The sequence below is a fragment of the Pipistrellus hanaki genome, assembly GCF_964339955.1.
Source record: "Pipistrellus hanaki genome assembly, chromosome: 4".
Classification (NCBI taxonomy): Eukaryota; Metazoa; Chordata; class Mammalia; order Chiroptera; family Vespertilionidae; genus Pipistrellus; species Pipistrellus hanaki.
In genome coordinates, this window is record NC_140506.1 from 12,364,711 (window position 1) to 12,383,063 (window position 18,353).

Below are 18,353 nucleotides of genomic sequence, written 5' to 3' on the forward strand. Positions count from 1 at the left end.
TCTGCATGCGTAGTGTTGGCGAGAATCCCTGTGATGAATTTAATAGAAGAGTGTCTCACTGGGATGCAAAACACTATTCACTCTCCAGCCAATCAGAACACTCCCAACTGCCGGCATGCCCAGTAGGCTTATCAGGGAGCAAAGTAACAGTGGCACAGAATGCTGAGCCTTCCTTTTGAGGCGATAATTAGTCATAAAATCCACCCTGGAGTCAAAGTAATTAATAATCAGGAAGTGTTACTTACAGGCTGCATTATTTGGAAAGAAATGAGTAACTCCAAGCCTTGGTCAACCAATATCCAGCCCACTTTTGCATTGGAAAACTTCTGATCACATGTATGTGCCTTTAGCATTCTCTAGTCCTCATAAGCCCTACAATGTCAGGCTGATTGCATTTCTTTTTCTTTTGTCCCAAAGGTGGGCTACTGAGAAGTCTGATTCCCCCAAAGTTACCTGGAAGGCAATCTTCTCAGAGTCTATTTACTAAAACCATAAATAGCCTAAGGACCAGGAAAAATAAAATTCAAATCCTTATTTAGAAACTATAGTTAAATTAGGTACTTGACACATATTTCATCATCACAGCAGAATACTTACATCATAAGTATTACCATTTTCCATGTTTCACTTGATGAGAAAATTGAGGCAGAGAGAAATATAATATATTATCTGTGATGTGACATACTAGGAAGTGATAGAGCAAACTTTCTTTAGACCCATTCTGACTGGCATAAGAATTCATGGGTTTTATCTTTCAGTGATCATAAGCAGATTTACCCTGCCCTGTGTGGTTCCGTGGTTGAGCATTGACTTATGAACCAGGAGGTCACGGTTTGATTCCTAGTCAAGAGCACATGACCAGGTTATGGGCTTGACCCTCAGTGGGGAAGAGGAGTGCAGGAGGCAGCCAATCAAGGATTCTCTCTCATCATTGACGTTTTTCTCTCTCTCTCCTTCTCCCTTTCTCTCTGAAATAAAAAAAAAAAATGTTTTAAAAAAAATAAGCAGAAGTTTAGAAAGAAAACAGTAGATACATTTTGAGGAGGCTACAGCTAACCCATTCAAGGACTGTAGAGAGTTCAAGTAATTAAGAGGGTAAAATGAGTCTGCTGGATTTAGCAATTAGAAAATCCTTGGTGACCCAAGACCAGAATGTAGCCATTGGGAGAACTTCTTTTGACTAAAAGCACTGGAGAGGACTATGATTAAACCACTGCTCCATGTCGAACCCAAGCCTGTGGAAAGTGATATACTTACATTGCTACATGTGTCTGTGGCTACGGGAGATAGGACAGGATTGGTTATAAATGGTAGCTTCCCCTAGGATTTTCAGTAATGCTCTGTGTTGGATGTTACGGAATATTGTGAGATTTGAGCTTTATCTGGTTTCCTAATGCATAAAAGATCCTGACTTTCATAACAGTAAAAATTCAGTTTTGAAATATAAATCAATATGAATGCAGCAGTGTGTATGTATAGGTTATACATGTTCAGGCTTCTGTGCACATTTGTGGGGGGGTGTATACAGGTGTGTATATGTTTGTACAGTGTACACATGAAGTGTGTGTGGATGTGTGGATGTGCCCATACACATGAATCTGTGTGTTTTTGGGAAGGGAATGGTGGATCATCCAGCTGGATGCCTACCTATGAAACATTAAATAAAGAGTTTACTAGGTTTTTAGGTGGGGAATGAGACCTGACAAAGATAGCCAAGCCTTCTGTATTGAGCATGTTTCTTAAAATACACTGCTTGAGTTTTGTTTTTGTTTTTTTTTTTTTTTTGTGTGTGTGTTGTTGTTTTTGTTTCTTCAATACATTAGCAGCTCTTCTTCAGTCTGTGCCAAGAAGACAAGAAATTTTGCCTTAATTCTGTATGTGACACTCTGCACTTTAGTGTTCCAGATTTAGTATGGGCAGAAAGTATTTAACACAGTCCAATGAAGACTCTCTCAAAACTCAGGGCTAGAGCTCAAATACATCAGTGAGCTTGTGATTCTTTTGCACAATTTCTCTATATATTAACCATGTTTGGCAGCTAATTCTAGGATTCACATTTCATCAGCTCTAAACCTCACACTCCCACAGCAATATTCTTCTCTTCTTACAGGCATGTGTACAGTCTTTCCCAGATAATATTTTAGGCCCACAGAAGAAGCATAAAAAACTATGTTGGTTTCCTCCTTAGGGATGCTAAGGAGAAACCTCTGCTACAATTTGTGTGTGTGTATGTTTGGAGGTGGCGGGGATAAGAGGTGGTGGACACACCAATAATGCTTCCAGGTAAAAGAAAAAGAAAAAAGTAGTTGATAAATAATTCTTTATCTCAAATCACCTGTTGTAAAACATTATGTATTACTAGAGGCCCTCCCCAATTGTGCACCAGTGGGTTCCCTTAGCCTGGCCTATGGGATCAGGCCAAAACCAGTTCTCCAATATCCCCTGAGGAATCCTGGATTATGAGTGTGCAGGCCAGGCTGAGGGACTCCACTGGTGTATGATTGGGCCAGGAAGGGACACAGTAGATTGTCCAGCTGGGGAGGGATTCTGGGAGGACTCCAGGGCATGTCCAGCCCATCTCGCTGAGTCCCAATCAGCCTGACCCCAGCAGCAAGCTAACCTACCATTAGAACATCTGCCCCCTGGTGATCAGTGCATGTCAAAGCGAGTGGTTGAGCAAATTTAGCATATCATTAGCATATTACACTTTGTTTGGTTGGATGGAAAACCAGATTGACTGGACACTTAGCATATTAGGCTTTTATTATATAGGATAATGATAACAGGAAATTTCTAGTTCTGAAGTTTGGTCCTGAGGTAATATAAATGTCCCCAAAATGACAATTATAAAATATAATTCAAAAGACAATATAATGTAGGACAAGGAGACACTGGTGAATATTGAGTGGAGAGAGAAGGGAAGGTGAGGTGAATGTAGTATAACCTTTCACAATCACTTTAGAATCACTGTTCATTTTTCTTCCAGCTCCCACAACAGAAAAATATAAAAGTAAGAGATTTTCATTCAATACTTTTTGGCATAAATAAAGCATATTCTTATGGAAATATCACCTCTGTTCTGAATGGTCATATTAATTATTAGAAAGCCTGCTTCCAGCATAAGGACATTTATACTTAACTTTCTGCATTGAGAATTTATCATTTTCCTAACCAAAGTTTTATAAAGACTAAATTATTGTGAACTTTGTTTTCAGTGAGTCATCACATATAAGTTGTTTGCAAATAAGAATTATGGATTGCCAAAACGGGTTTGGCTCAGTGGATAGAGTGTCAGCATGCTGACTGAAGGGTCCTGGATTCCATTCCATTCAAGGGCATGTACCTTGGTTGAGGGCACGTCCCCAGTAGGGGGCATGCAAGAGGCAGCTAATCGATAACTCTCATTGATATTTCTAACTCTCTATCTCCCTTCCTCTCTGTAAAAAATCAATAAAATATATTTAAAGAAAAAAAATTATGGATTCATAGTGCCCCCATTTTCTTCTTTATTTAGACCTTTAATCTCAGCACATTTACACCCAGGCTCTCCAAATAATAATAGCTTTAGTAGATCTTACCCTAATACTTTCTAATACCCATATGCTACACCCAAGTTTTCCAATGGGAAAAATATTTACCTCTTCCTTTATAAGTGGTCATAACTCAGTAAGGACCAGTGACAGCATTCTCCATCATCTGTGTTTTGAGCATCACCTGCATCCAACAGTAAATTTGATGTAAATCCAATTTACATCTGATAATAAATCTCTTTAGGGTAAATCTTTACTGAACTAGAATATCACAAATCCAGCAATCCTATTTGTTATATTTCTCATCTGTTTCTTATCCTGGTCTTTATAGCTCATATTAACTCATATTTAGTTATAAATATATTAATATCTTTCTTTTAGTACTAGCAAAAAACAAATATACCACTTCTAAATAGATCACTAGAGGAGATTATAAATCGTAGAACCTAAAATGATTGTCATATTCAAATTCTGTCCAAATATGAATCCTTGATGTTTCACATGTCTGGTGATAATTTCCCTTGATAACCTTAACCTACAGAGATTTTGTTGTCTCTCCAAGTGCATTTTGCATTTGTGGCTTCCAGCATAAATTTAATTCATATATTTAAATTTTATGGTTGTTCTGTGTCAATTATTTCCTTAGCAGCAATTAATTTTCTTGTCCGTAGGTCTAGAATTATTCTCTGTCTGTATCCCACGAAGTTCCTGAAATACTACTCAGTATGTACTCTAATATTTTGATAGATTTTATTTAGTAATGTCATAAAAGGGAGATTATAAAGAGTATTTAATCTCTTCAACTATTATAATAGCTTTCTAGACTTGAGTTTCTACTTTTATATAAGTTACTAAACTGCAAACTCCTAGAAATCAGAGGGTATCCTGTTGATACGTGTACCCCTTCAGCACCTGTCTCAGTGCCAAATAAGTTAGAATGCAAGCTCTGTGGAGCCAGGGACATTGGTTCATTTGATCACCTGTTTGTCCTGAAACACAGTAGAAAACTTGGGAAAATGTTTTTTAAATTAAGAAAGTGAGTTCTATCAGAGAGTTTCTTGGATATCTTCCTGGAGAAACCTTCCTCCCCAACCATAGCTGAGCCCAATAGGCAGTGGCGCCCCTTCTATTTTTGGCATAAATGATTGGACCAATGGTACACATCAGACCTGAACAAGCCGATCAGATTCCCCTTTTTCTACGGCTAGTGGCTGACATAGTAAGCACATTCTTCTCCATGTAGGCCTAAAATATTTTCTGGGAAAGACTGTATGCATGACCAGTGGAGGAAAGTCAAGAGAAAAGGATGAGGTTTTGTCCACCACCCTTTTCTGACCCTTCAGAAGTTGGCTCACCCCTACCCTTAGTTTTCATGAATCTGCTCTGGGAAGATTTATACTAGCACTCATGGTTTCCTATTATTATGTCAAACAAACTATTTTACTAATTAAAATATTTAATAAAACTTGTGCAATGGAGATTGAACTGAGAAAATAATGAGGGTATTTTAACTGATAGTCAGGGGACTTGAACTCCATTGCCACTCTATCATAGGTTGTGACTAAGTAATGTAGATTCTTCATTGCATCTAAGGATGCTAGGACAGATGATAATGCATGAATGATTCTATCTCTCATCTTTTTTTAATGTTATTTTATTGTTTAAAGTATTACAAATAGTAGTACATATGTCTCCTTTTTTTCCCATTGACCTTTCCTCAGCCTCCCCTCCCCACGCGCCCCTTTCTCCCACACATATGCCCTCATCTCCCACCCCAGTGTCTTGTGATCATTGGTTATGCTTATATGAATGCATACCGTTAGTCACTTTGATGAAAACTATAATATTCAATTATCCAATTTTCCAAATTCCCAGATATTTTATTAGATGTGAGGACATATGTGGATATTTATAACATTCTTTAGCTTTCACCTAGATGGTTAAGTTAAATTGGTCCAGTTCTTTTAAATTCATATTTTAGCTCTTCAGATTCATGGAACAGCAGATTTTAATTCTTTTATTCTGGGATCTTTCCAAATAACATTCATGAAATAAAAATTAGGTTTGAATAGACTTTTCTAATCCATGTGTATGGAACACCTGTCTCTTTTATATCTACAGATGGTTCTCCCTATTAAAAACAACTTTATGGTGGTTTCTGTTCTGAATACATTAAAGTAGCTTTCCCAACAAGATTTTCAGGATTTCCTAGGCATATATAAATGTAGAAAACTTGGTACACAGCCTTCATAATCAATACAGACCCTAAAGACAGAACCTGAAAAGATAACACATTGCAAAGAAGTCAAGCATTTGTTTTCACGTCCAACTCTAAATCTTTCAATAAATCTTCTCATACTTAACTTCTATATAGTTAGAATTACAGGCATTTTAGATAAAATTACAGTTATTAAGATCAAAAAAGAAACACATTTTGAATTTTTAGCTTGTTCTGTTTGTTTTCTTTCTCCAATTAATACATTACAGAATATATCCCTTGACCCAAATCAAACAGTATAAACAAAATTATATTTATAGGAAAAAACAACATTCTCTGCCTAAAAATATTTTAAACATTTTTGGTAACTTAGCTCAAAATGTTAAATTGTTTATATAATTATCTATTAAGTATTTCTCCAGGAAAATTCACCTTTAAAAAGAGTGTAGAATTACATTCCTGACTCTGAGCTCATATCTAGAATCACAACATGAGCACAGGGACCTAATCCATAGCATGCTATCATCCATTCTTTGTACAAGTCACCAACCATTAGTATGCTTAGATACCCACAGACGGTTAAGAAGCCTATAGACAAACTTAAGCCAATTTCTAAGTAATGGGAGTCAACAAATCTGAGCACCTAGACTCCTTTCAATGGAACAAGGAGTTATATGGCAGATGGAAGTATCTTGATTATAACTTTCATAATGTGACTGTTTATAAAAACTGTCCAAATTAGCAAACCTTCTCAAATTAACACTAAACTTGAAAATGATATTGCCTTAATTTGAATGTTCTTAATACTCTCAGCAAATCTCAAATTGAGACTTTAAATCTATTTAAATGTAACATAAGTTTTCTAGTAATTATGACTTGAAATTTTAATTCTGATGCAAGAGTCTAATCAAAAAGACAAATAAACATAGGTCTAATTAATTTTTAATTAAACTTTTCATTTATTCTTTATTATATTCACTCATGCTGAGTTCTGAGGAATATTTTCACTTTGGTATAATCTAATGAGGAATCTAATTTCATGCCTACAATTTTGCTTTAAATTTACCTTCCATAACAATCTAAATGTTATGGAAGTTGACTTTTACTGTTCTTTTTATTAAAAAGAAGTAACTTTATACTAAAGTTTATCTAGACTTCCTAGGAGAAGGATCTACTCTAGCAAGTCAACCTCTTAATCTCCACTACTCAGGGAGGGCTCAGCAGGCATTCAATAAATATTTGCTAAATGAACAAATGCATTAACTTGGCTGTTACTATTAAAGAGTGATCTGAGGTCCTTATTGCCTAAAATGAAAGAACAAAATGCATAAATGTTAACATTAACAGCAAAAATTGCAAAGCTTAATGCTCCTAAATCCTGGATATTTTGATAAGAGAAAGTTAGCAATGTTCTGTGATGATCCCTGGTTGAAGGCCCGGAGTATGGAGGGCGGGGAATAGATTGTTTTCCCTGAAAGCAGTGAAATCAATATTCATTCTTACAATAAGCTATTTCCTAGAAGTTTCCAATAACAGAGATGTTAGTTGCCTAGGGAGACAAATCTTCCTTTTAAATCCTGCCTTTCCCTCAAGAGCACACAGTCATAGCAGATGCAAGGATGGGCTACTGGTAGGAAGGGTTGGACTAGGAAATGGTCAAGCTCAGTGCCCTGATAACTTCTCTATCCTTTGCATTCACAGTTCTAGCCACAGTTTCTGTCCCATCCAACAACTTGGCAGCTCTTTCTCAGAATTATTGTCTACATAAAACTTATGTTCATTGTTAACCAAATGTCACCTAAGAATTTATTAACACCTTTGTAAAATCCTTAACTTACTAACCATAGATCCTCATTACTTAATGTATAATGGAAATATAAAAGTAGTTTTCAGTGATCAATTTCTTCATATACTAAACCCATGCTGTCTGAAAATCGAGGTCTCTTTTAAGAAAATAAACACAGAAATTGTGGCTAAAGAATGTCCATGTAGTAGATATTTTTTAAAAGGGAAATATATTAAGGAGAAATATATTAAGGGCAATATATTAAGGAGAAACTTGATCTCTGTCTATCTATACCTTTGATTATCCAAAACAACTGAATATATAAATCAACCAGGTCATATATATGTTTATTGATTTCAGAGATAACAAGAGAGAGGAAGAGAGATAGAATCATTAATGATGAGAGAGTGCACTCTTCCTACTGGGGATTGAGCCCATAACCTGGGCATGTGCCTTCACCAGGAATTGAACTAGGACCTTCTGGTTCATAAGACACTCAAACACTGAGCAGCACTGCTGGGCTCAGCCAGATCTTGATGCTGCTGCAAACCTGGAACTCACAGGTAGGTGTCAGTGTTCTCCTCTTGAACATTAATGATTTCACAGAATATAATATCAGATAAGGCTACATCATACCCCTGATGAGTCAAGGAAAACATGAGCCTTCCATATGATGTTGGAACACAGATAAAACATGAACATTGTGACAACCACAAAATAATAACCAGCATCTCCCTATGCTGGCCGCTGTTGATTTATTAATTACAATTTAAATCTCAGTTTAGTCTTCCTTTTTTTCTTGGTAAATTTTATTAAGATACTCAATCATAGTGGCAAAGCTATACTTCTTTAAATAAGCTCTAAATCATCTAACATGAGCCCAGATCATGCTAATACCCTCTTATTGAGACACTGAACATTTTCTCTTGGTGTGTGTTCACCTGGTGTGTGTTCACAATTTGTACTAAACCAACTTGTTCAACTGCCGGTGTGATCCTGGTGGTTTAGCTGGAGGACCACCTTGACACAATCATCACCCACCCTACTCACCACTGCTTTCTCTTTGCAAGCTGGATGGCATGCTGCTACTTTTAACGTGCTAAAAATAGAAAAGGTATATTTCCACACTGAAACCTAGATAATACTAGTCAAGCTTCCCACTGAGCACACAAATTGGTGTACACTGCACAAGCATGCGGTAAGATGAAAATATAAAACTAAACAATGTTAGGAAGAAAAATGTTCACCTTTATCTGCTTTTTCAAATACAGATACATCCATAGGGAGATACATCCATAGCCATCCATCATGATTGTCTATTTCTACATTGTTACTCTCAGTGTGTCTGGTCGATTTTTTAAAATCAATTATACTTTTAGTCTCTGGAAAATGACCCTTTTTAAGGAAACTTTATTGTCATGCTTGTGATATATATTTTTGTTATTTTTTCCTTGAGAGCAAAAGAATATTACTGTATATTCTTTAATATAGAATGATTTATTTCTTCATTCCACTAGCCAAAATATTTTGGGTTGAAAGGATTATTCTGCATATTACTATACCAGCCTCTAATAATTTATGTGATTTTTATGCTGAACCAATTGATCAATTTACATATTTATCTTTTCATAATTTGTGTTTGTTTCTGAATTTACTGGTGTAACATTCAACTTGATTTATTACACACATTTTATAAATTGTTGCTCTTTTTATGTGTATCTTAAATAAGACTCAGAGAAAAATACTATTTTTCATGCCTAACAGACTTTGCTTGCATTTTTGCATTTCCATATATTCTTAACTAAACTGTATTGGCCTGTAATCAAATTCTCAGTAAGTTTTTAACACATGTAGAAATATTATCCTAAACTAACAATCACACAATCACGTGTTTAGGGTGCTTACATATAGCTTACCATTAACAAATAAGTCACTCCAGAGTCAGTGAACTTAACCTTGAAATGTTGTAATAGACAAATTTATTACAGAACCATAGAACTTGACACTATCCAGAATATAAGATATAGCAGAATATTATAACTTAAATTATGGCTATCTATGAAGGATATAAATGTTGTTAAACCTTAAATTACATTAGTTTTTTTTAAAATATATTTTATTGATTTTTTACAGAGAGGAAGAGAGAAGGATAGAGTTAGAAACATCGATGAAAGAGATTCATCGATCAGCTGCCTCTTGCACACCCTTTACTGGAGATGTGCCCGCAACCAAGGTACATGCCCTTGACAGGAATCGAACCTGGGACCTTTCAGTCCACAGGCTGACGCTCTATCCACTGAGCCAAACCGGTTCTGGCTGATTACATTAGTTTTTAAGAATTATTCCTAATGTAATTGGTTTCCAGTTTCAGTAAATTTACATAATTAATGAGAACAGAGGAATTAGTGGTCTTTCTAATAAATCTTTATATGTAATATCTCAGAAAGAGGCATATTTTAAACTCTTTGGTATTGGGGATCCTATACAGTAATTTTGAAAATTATCGTGGACCACAAAGAACCCTTAAAGATATATGTATCAATATTTACTGCATTAAGTATTAAAGTTGAGAATTTGAGTAATTATAAATTAATTTTAAAATAACACCAGTAATATTATTTATTAACCAAAATAAAAAAAACCTGTATATCCCAAAACAAAAATATAAAGTGAAGTGTAGTATACTTTGACATTTTACAAATCTCTTATTTCTGACAACCTACCTATTGCAACATGTGGCTTTTGTTGAAGTGAATGAAGAAATGTATAGTCTGGCTCAATCCCCAGTGCAGAGTGTGCAGGAAGCAGCTGATTAATGATTCTCTCTCATCAATGATATTTCTATCTTTCCCTCTCTCTTTCTCTGTCTGAAAACAATAAAAAATATATACTTTTTTAATGTATAGCTATTAGTTGACAGAAGGAGAATTATGGACATAATTTATATAATTGTGAATATTTTTACTACATCAAAACTCACAATTACTAGTTACAATAAAAAAATTGAAATCATACCAATTAGCCTTTTATACTCTCCTACATTATAATTGACTTGTGCTTTCAAACCAAATTTTTGCTTTTGTATTTTGAACAGATTTTGCTAAGATCATGCATTGCTCATTTAGAAAATATTGGTACCCACAAATTTTGTGCACTGGTTAATAATAATGATATACTGAGAACTCACAGAACTGGTGGATCACTGAGAGAAATGTTCTAGGCTAATATCCATAACAACTCTGAGCATTACATACAGAGCCCTGACAAATACAAAAACACTGCCCCACTACAAAACCCCAACTGATGGCACTGTCAGGCAGCTGGCACCCCACCCCTACACCTGGCTCAGCAAACTGCATGTGCCTCACATTACTACCTGTTTCTCCAGGTAGATCATTTCTTGTTCAAAGCCCACCATGTGTGCATTTTTATTGGTGGAAAATAAGCTCCATGCTTGACCTTACAGACCTGGAAAGCTGGAAAGTGTGGTACTTAGGATTGAGAATGTGCAAATGACCAAAATGTGAGAAGGATTTGCAAAAGTATTTACAAAGGTTCAATGGAAAGAATCTGGGTTACTTCTAACATTAAAATTTATTTCCCATGTTGTTCAAAGACTTTTATTTGTAAATTTTTTTATACTAAATGAGGCCCAGTGCAAGAAATTCATGTACTTGTGTGGGGTGGAGGGTGTCCCTCAGCCTGGCTTGCACCCTCTCACAGTCCAGGAGCCCTGGGGGGATGTCCTACTGATCGCTTAGTGGTCCTAAGTGATCAGTAGGACATCCTTACCATTGCCACGAAGGCAGGAGAGACTCCCACTACTGCTGCTATGCTCACCAGGTGTGAGCCTGGCTTCTGGCTGAGCGGTGCTCCTTCTGTGGGAGCATACTGACCACCAGGGGGTAGCTCCTACATTGAGTGTCTGCTCCCTGGTGGTCAGTGCACATCATAGTGACCAGTCATTCCACCGTTTGGTCATTTGCATATTAGCCTTTTATTATATAGGATAAGAGTGTTCAGTAATGAGAAAATTTTGATTATGAAGTCACAAAAAGGAAAGGAGAGAGTAATATGTGTTATACTGACATTCTATCCATTCAGACTAGGTGTAAAGATGATTTTTTAAATGTGTTTTTAAACATATATATTGATTTCAGAGAGAGAGAGATAGAAACATTAATGATGAGAGAGAATCATTGATTGGCTGCCTCCTGCATACCCTTACTGCAGATTCAGCCCATAATCTGAGCATGTGCCTTGATTGGGGATCAAACTCGTGGCCTCCTGGCTTCTGGGAAGTTGCTCAACATTGAGCCACACTGGCTGGGCTAGATTATTTTATTTAAAGTCAAAACTAAAGTCAAAACTTCTCAAAACTATTTCCACTGCCAAGTGCTTAGTTATTTAATATTATAAAATATAAAATATTAGGCTCTAGAAAGTGTGAAATCAAGTCATGCACTAAAACCAAAATATAAACATTGAGTTTCAAGTTCTAAAGCAAGGCACAAGTGAAAAAGAAGTTTGAAGTCTTTACATTTTACAAATGTTCTTTTTGTTTCACTTACCAAATACCTAAAGTGAATACATATTTTTAGCCTGAATTTACACCATTATTACCTCAATTCTAGAACACATTGCCACTATGTTATTCTTTTCCCCCCCTCACTATGTAATTCTTAATACATTAGCAAGGAGACATTGGAGAAACACTTCTGGTAAAACATTTCTTTACACAAGATAGAGAATCCCCACAATTTTCAACCAGACAATTACATGAAGTCCTACCTATAATTTTATTTAATTGCACCTTTTTTTACTTCATTTTCTCAACCTAGATTCCTTTCTTTTGTTCGACCTTTATCTCACAAGGAAGTCATGGAGGTTTAAGGCTATTTACATAGTAACTCTTCTCAATTTGTCTCGTATTACAGAATTTAAAACAATTAGCAGAGAAGTTAATATTCACTCTATTGACTATTTTCAGTACATACAGGTACAGAGATCATAAAACATTGACCATGAAAGTATGATTTATGGGAAAATATAAGTACAATTAATAAGACTACATAATAATCAGGGACAATTTATTTATTATACTAGGGTCCCAGTGCACAAAATTATGCACATTGAAAGGAACTGTGGGCCGCAAGGCTGTGGTGGGCACAAGGGTAAGTCTTGGCCCATCCTCCATACCCCTTACTGCTGCAGACCCCAGTCCCCTGTCTGCTGATAGCTCCGCTCCCCAACCACTGCATTGGCCCTGCTCTCACCAACTGATGGCATGGAGGTATTGGGGCCAGTACTGTCAGTGGGTATGAGTGGTGCTTGCTGTCCCAATCACCCCTCAGGAGCAGGGGGAGGTGGAGAAGTCCTCAGGGGCAATCTGGGCTACAGCTGCCTCTGACAACCACTGATGGCACTGAGCGATTGGGGCTGCGCCAGCAGCAGGTGCAAGCACTAGATGGGACTGTGGCACTTGGGAACAAAGAATTTTTAGTAACTACCTGAGGCTTACCCTGATTACAGTGGCCAGTGCCCCACCTTGTTCTGGTGCCCCCCACTCACGTGCTCCACCATCCCTCAAAGGCTGTTGCCTGCCATGTTCCACACTCTGCCACTGCTGCCGACGCCCGCTATGCTCCACACATGCCCCTGGTGGTCAGTGCACATCATAGCGACCAGTTGTTCAGTTGTTCCGCCTTTTGATCTATTTGAATATTAGGATTTTAAATTTATAGATAGCAATAAATGCAAACATAACTTTATAGATTATCATTGGAACATGTAATTGTCAATAATAATGGACTTAAACATTAAAATTCTATTGAGAAAATTTTCATTGTTGTTGTTAAATAGAGGGAGTGTAAGAACATGAGTTAAATAGAGGGAGGTTAAGAACATGAATTTTAGAGCAAGATTTCCTGAGTTTAAATTCAGTTCTGCTATGTAAGCTATGTGGGCATTAAGTTTTTAAACATCTCTGAGCTCTATTTGTAAAGGAAGGCATAGTATTAATACGTGCCTGATAGAATTGTTATGATGCTTACATAAGAAATTATGTATGAAGGATATAAAGTGGTGGCTGGCATTTTTGAGTTCCCAGTACAGGTTAGCTTTCTAAATTAGATTTCTATATTGTGAAAGTATTATTGACAGTCTAGATGACATTAATCAATGACTCACAGATTTTTTCATTTCTATCTTCTAGCCCAAAAAAAGATTAAATTGCATCTTCGGTGTATATTTGGTTTAAAACCTTAATGTTTTATTCACCCTACTCAAATATTCTAGAGCTTTTGCTGAAGTTTGGTTAATCTTTTACATCAAGGGTTGGCACACAAAATTAATTGCTTTAATTTATTAATTAATTGCTATTATTGAATTTATTGTTCTTTTAATCTAAGAAACTGCTCAAACAGACAATAAGATTGTGGAAACTTTAACAAAACCCTTAATTTTAGTAAAGCCTGTATTTTCCCCCTCTATCAGCAGGTCTATTTGAGCAGTGGTCATAGAAAAGCAGAGCTAAAGAGTCCCAATTCATTTATAACTTTCAGATAAATAAAACACGCTTTTGGAACCTCACTATGCCTCTTAATAGACTTCATCTCATCAAATAATAAAAAGGGAAATGAAACTGTCTTCTTGACAACAATTTGGACTCTGTGAGGATGTATTAAATCACCGCCCCAGGACAAAAAGGTATTTGTCATCCCACAATAAATGGAAATTGACAGATCTATGAGGGTAACATGAGAGCCTCTCATTGTTTATGCTTCTACCTCCCAGCTTCATCCTGAGGCCACAGCCACCTGGTGCTCTGTGGTGTGCACTGCATACACAGACGTTTGTTTTTATCTATGGAAAAGTCTAGATACCAGAGTAGCAATGAAGACCCAGTGCTCCTTTACAGTCATTACCAGGTAGTAGCAGACATAGATGTTCAAAGTCAGTGTCATGCTTTAAAAAAATGCCTACCCGCCGAAACCTGTTTGGCTCAGTGAATAGAGTGTCAGCCTGCGGATTGAAAGGTCCCAAGTTTGATTCTGGTCAAGGACATGTACCTTGGTTGCGGGCACATCCCCAGTAGGGAGTGTGCAGGAGGCAGCTGATCGATGATTCTCTCATAGATGTTTCTAACTCTCTCTATCTCTCTGTAAAAAAATCGATAAAATATATTTTTTAAAAATGCCTACCCAACAGCCAGTGTTCTTCTTGTTAAAGGGATTGCCTTAGAATCACATGTAAGCAATGTGAGATTGGATGGTCTTCTTTTTGAAAAATGCATATCACAAAGGACATGAAGCTAGGTGTGTCTGTATGGCTTATATAGACCTATGACATGTACATTCTGGATGATGAAATTTTAAGCGTTGGTGTGTGAGTTTTTATGTGTTCCTTTTTTTCCCCTTCAGTGTTAGTAAATTCTAAATGATAGAGCTTGCTCTGGGACTGAAGAGAAAATCTAGCCAACCCAGATTGATATGTAGCACGAATAATACATAAATATTACTATTTTCAGTCACTAATAATTTGGGCTTATTTGCTATAAAACTGCATCTAATTATCCTGCCTGATACATACAGAGTGTCAATGTCTGAGACTAACAATGGCACAAATTGTAATGGCCATAGGAAAGAGTTGGTTCTAGGTGATTAAAGATTTATTAGAAGTTGTTATGTTGCAAAAGATACAGGTTTGGCTATTCCACTTGCTACCTGTAAGATTTTGGTTATTTGATTTTCATAGCATAGTTTTCTACTCATTAAAGGATCTATTATAATAAATATTAGGCGCAAAATAGATGAGCATCAGATTTTAATGCTTTTTGCTTTCTTTTTGTATAATAATACAAGTCACTAAGGACTTTGACTTAAAAATTAAAAACCAATAAATATGGCAATAATAAGAAAACATTACAATACATAGAGCATGGATCATGGTATAACCTATCTTAAGGAGAAAAAAATGAGACTGAAATAGATTTACGAGCTATATTCTGAGTACAGCTTTCCTAATACGGGTGTTACCCCCCCCCCCCCCCCCAGTGATAAAATAGATCATTATTCACAGTGAACTTGAGGACCAAATACATTAAACAATAGCCCAGTTGCCAGAAATAACTTTCTGAAAATATACTGTAAACTCTTTAATCTTGTGGATTATTCAGGGTTTTAGTTTTTCATTTTGTTTTAGTTTTAATTAACTGCTGACATAAATGCTGTTTCAGTAGAGTGAAGATTTCATACTAGTTATTTGGACACTTAAAATGTTTTCATCTAAACTCTGTAGCCCCTCTTGTGTGTATACCAGTCACGATAGGCTAGGGTAGGCCTTGGTTTTAAAAAAAAAATAAACCTCTAAATCCTAGTGGCTTTAATCAATGACTCCTTTGCTACAAGTGCCGTGAATATAATACAGCAATGTTTAATATCACACAGATGTTATATCACTGGTTTATGATATTTAATATCATATGGGAACTAAAACTTCAAAACAGCATAGCTTAAAAGACTATATAAATTTGGGTCTTTTTAATCACACTGTTATGTAGCTTACCTTCAGTTTCTGCCAGTTCCACTAACATGTATGAACTAACATGTATAAACACACCCTAGAGTTCCAGATGGAATTATCTCACGATTAGTTTCTTTACATAATGTCTTCAGCAAACATGTTCTAGGCTACAGCCCACTGAGTCTTAGAATGTAAGTCAAGGATTAGTTTCAGTGAATTCATCACATGAGCTTTTCTGACAAAATGTATCAGTCATTTGGACAAATTCTTAGGATGGCAGATAATTGAGTTGATAAACTCTTTCACTGACTAGTGACTGAATGGACCAAATCTACCAGCTGCTCTGACACCAGACATTTTCCCTTAATTGATGCTGTGGGAAGTATTTCAAACTCACCGTTCATTTGAACTCTTCCCAGAGCAAATGTCAACTGTAGCACACATTATGGCTTTCTTTAACTTGCCATGCCTTTTGAGGCATGCGTATTTTCTAGAATTTCTAGGCATGCGTATTTCCCAAAATTTTGGGAAATCCATTATTAAATTTGGTCCTATCTATTAAACATAAACACTACTGTTAAATCAAAGTAAACAAGGTTGATCCAAAGTATGATTTAAGAGCAGTGTATACTCTATTCTCTCAGTTGTTTCTGGATTCCTGGACTGATATTCACATAGAATGCTTAGGAATGAATTTTCATATAAATGAGACCAAAGTTTTAAAAGGTACCTAAGATCTTAACACATCATCACATCTTCCTTCCCCTATCCTCACCTGACTTGCATAGCACATAGCATGGGGCCAATAATATGTACATATGTCAAAAAAGCACTTGTTATTTTTCTGAAATTTAAATTCCAAGGGCTGTTCTGTATTTTCTCTGGAAACCCTGATGACAGTGCAGTTCCTTGTAATATAAAAGTGGTCAGGTTAAATAACTGTTAATATTTCTTCTGTTTTCTCTTCCTTGAATTGAATTATTTATTTGTGCTGAGCAGTGAGCAAACAATAATAAAATCCAATCCACATTTTCGTGACGCTCCTGACAAACTGCTGCTATATTAAAGAAATAAATTACAAGTCCTATATTGCTCAGCTGCATGGCCCTCATCCCTATTTTTGAGGCATTTCAATCAACCTTGTAATCTTCACCAAGTTATGAGATATTAAACATATATTTTATCCTCCCTGGAGTAGCATTGATTTCGAAACTGTGAGATCTAATTTTTTTCCAGATAATGGTCAAAGTGGCCATTTGGGTTATAAATTAGGTCTTTCATGGCTAATATACTTCACACTGGCACTTATTATATAAGCAACAATTATGTCATCACAAGACTCTGGTACAACATGAAGGGAACGTAAATGTCAGGATTGATGATGATGGCTCCTAGCCAGCTCATTAAAGCCAATGGTGTGAATAATACAACTGTGTTGCTTTTGAAAGAACCGAATATGTATTATCCACCTATCAGTGCACCAAAGCAGCATCATAAGCATAGATCTCTAACTGCAGCCCATTTAAATGATGAAAGGGCGTATATTAATCTATGGAATAGATTTTACCCAGGGGGGGAAATTGTTCTCTTTATTTATGAAAGTTAAAGCATTCGATGCATAGAGAAGCACTTATCAGACGAGCATCCATGCTATGCAGATGAATTTTACTAATGCTTTCTGCTAAGATAAATAGGCTGTGGTCATAAAAGAGGCTTCTATAACTTACTAGAAATAAAGGAAATAAACAAAGCAACATGTATACAGATTTTTGAAAAGCATAGAGAGTACATTTTCTAAATGATTGGGCTTCTATGTTTGATATACTTAATTCTACAGTCATGAATAAAATGTGACAGTAATTTTATATACACATACAAATCACTCAGAATGTTTTATATTTAATATCTCCTAAGGGTAAATTAATATATCTTTTGGCAATAACTGTATTTCTCAGATCTACTTTTATTTTCCGGATCAGGACTCCCATAAAATATTTTAGTTTGAGGAAATTATTTAAAAATTTAACCAGTTCCCTATTTTTTTAAACTTTTTTTGCATTTGCAACAAGATCTGTACTTTCATTTTGTATAGAAAGCTCCAAAACTGATCAAGATAACTCAGCAAACTATTTTTCCTGATATACACCATTTAGATATATTTACCGTATTTTTCGGACCATAAGACGCACTTTTTTCCCCCCAGAAGTGGGGGGAAAAAGTCCCTGCGTCTTATGGTCCAAATATAGCCTACACATATACTGTAAAAAAAAAGTTTTTTTACTTTCCCGGCTCTGTG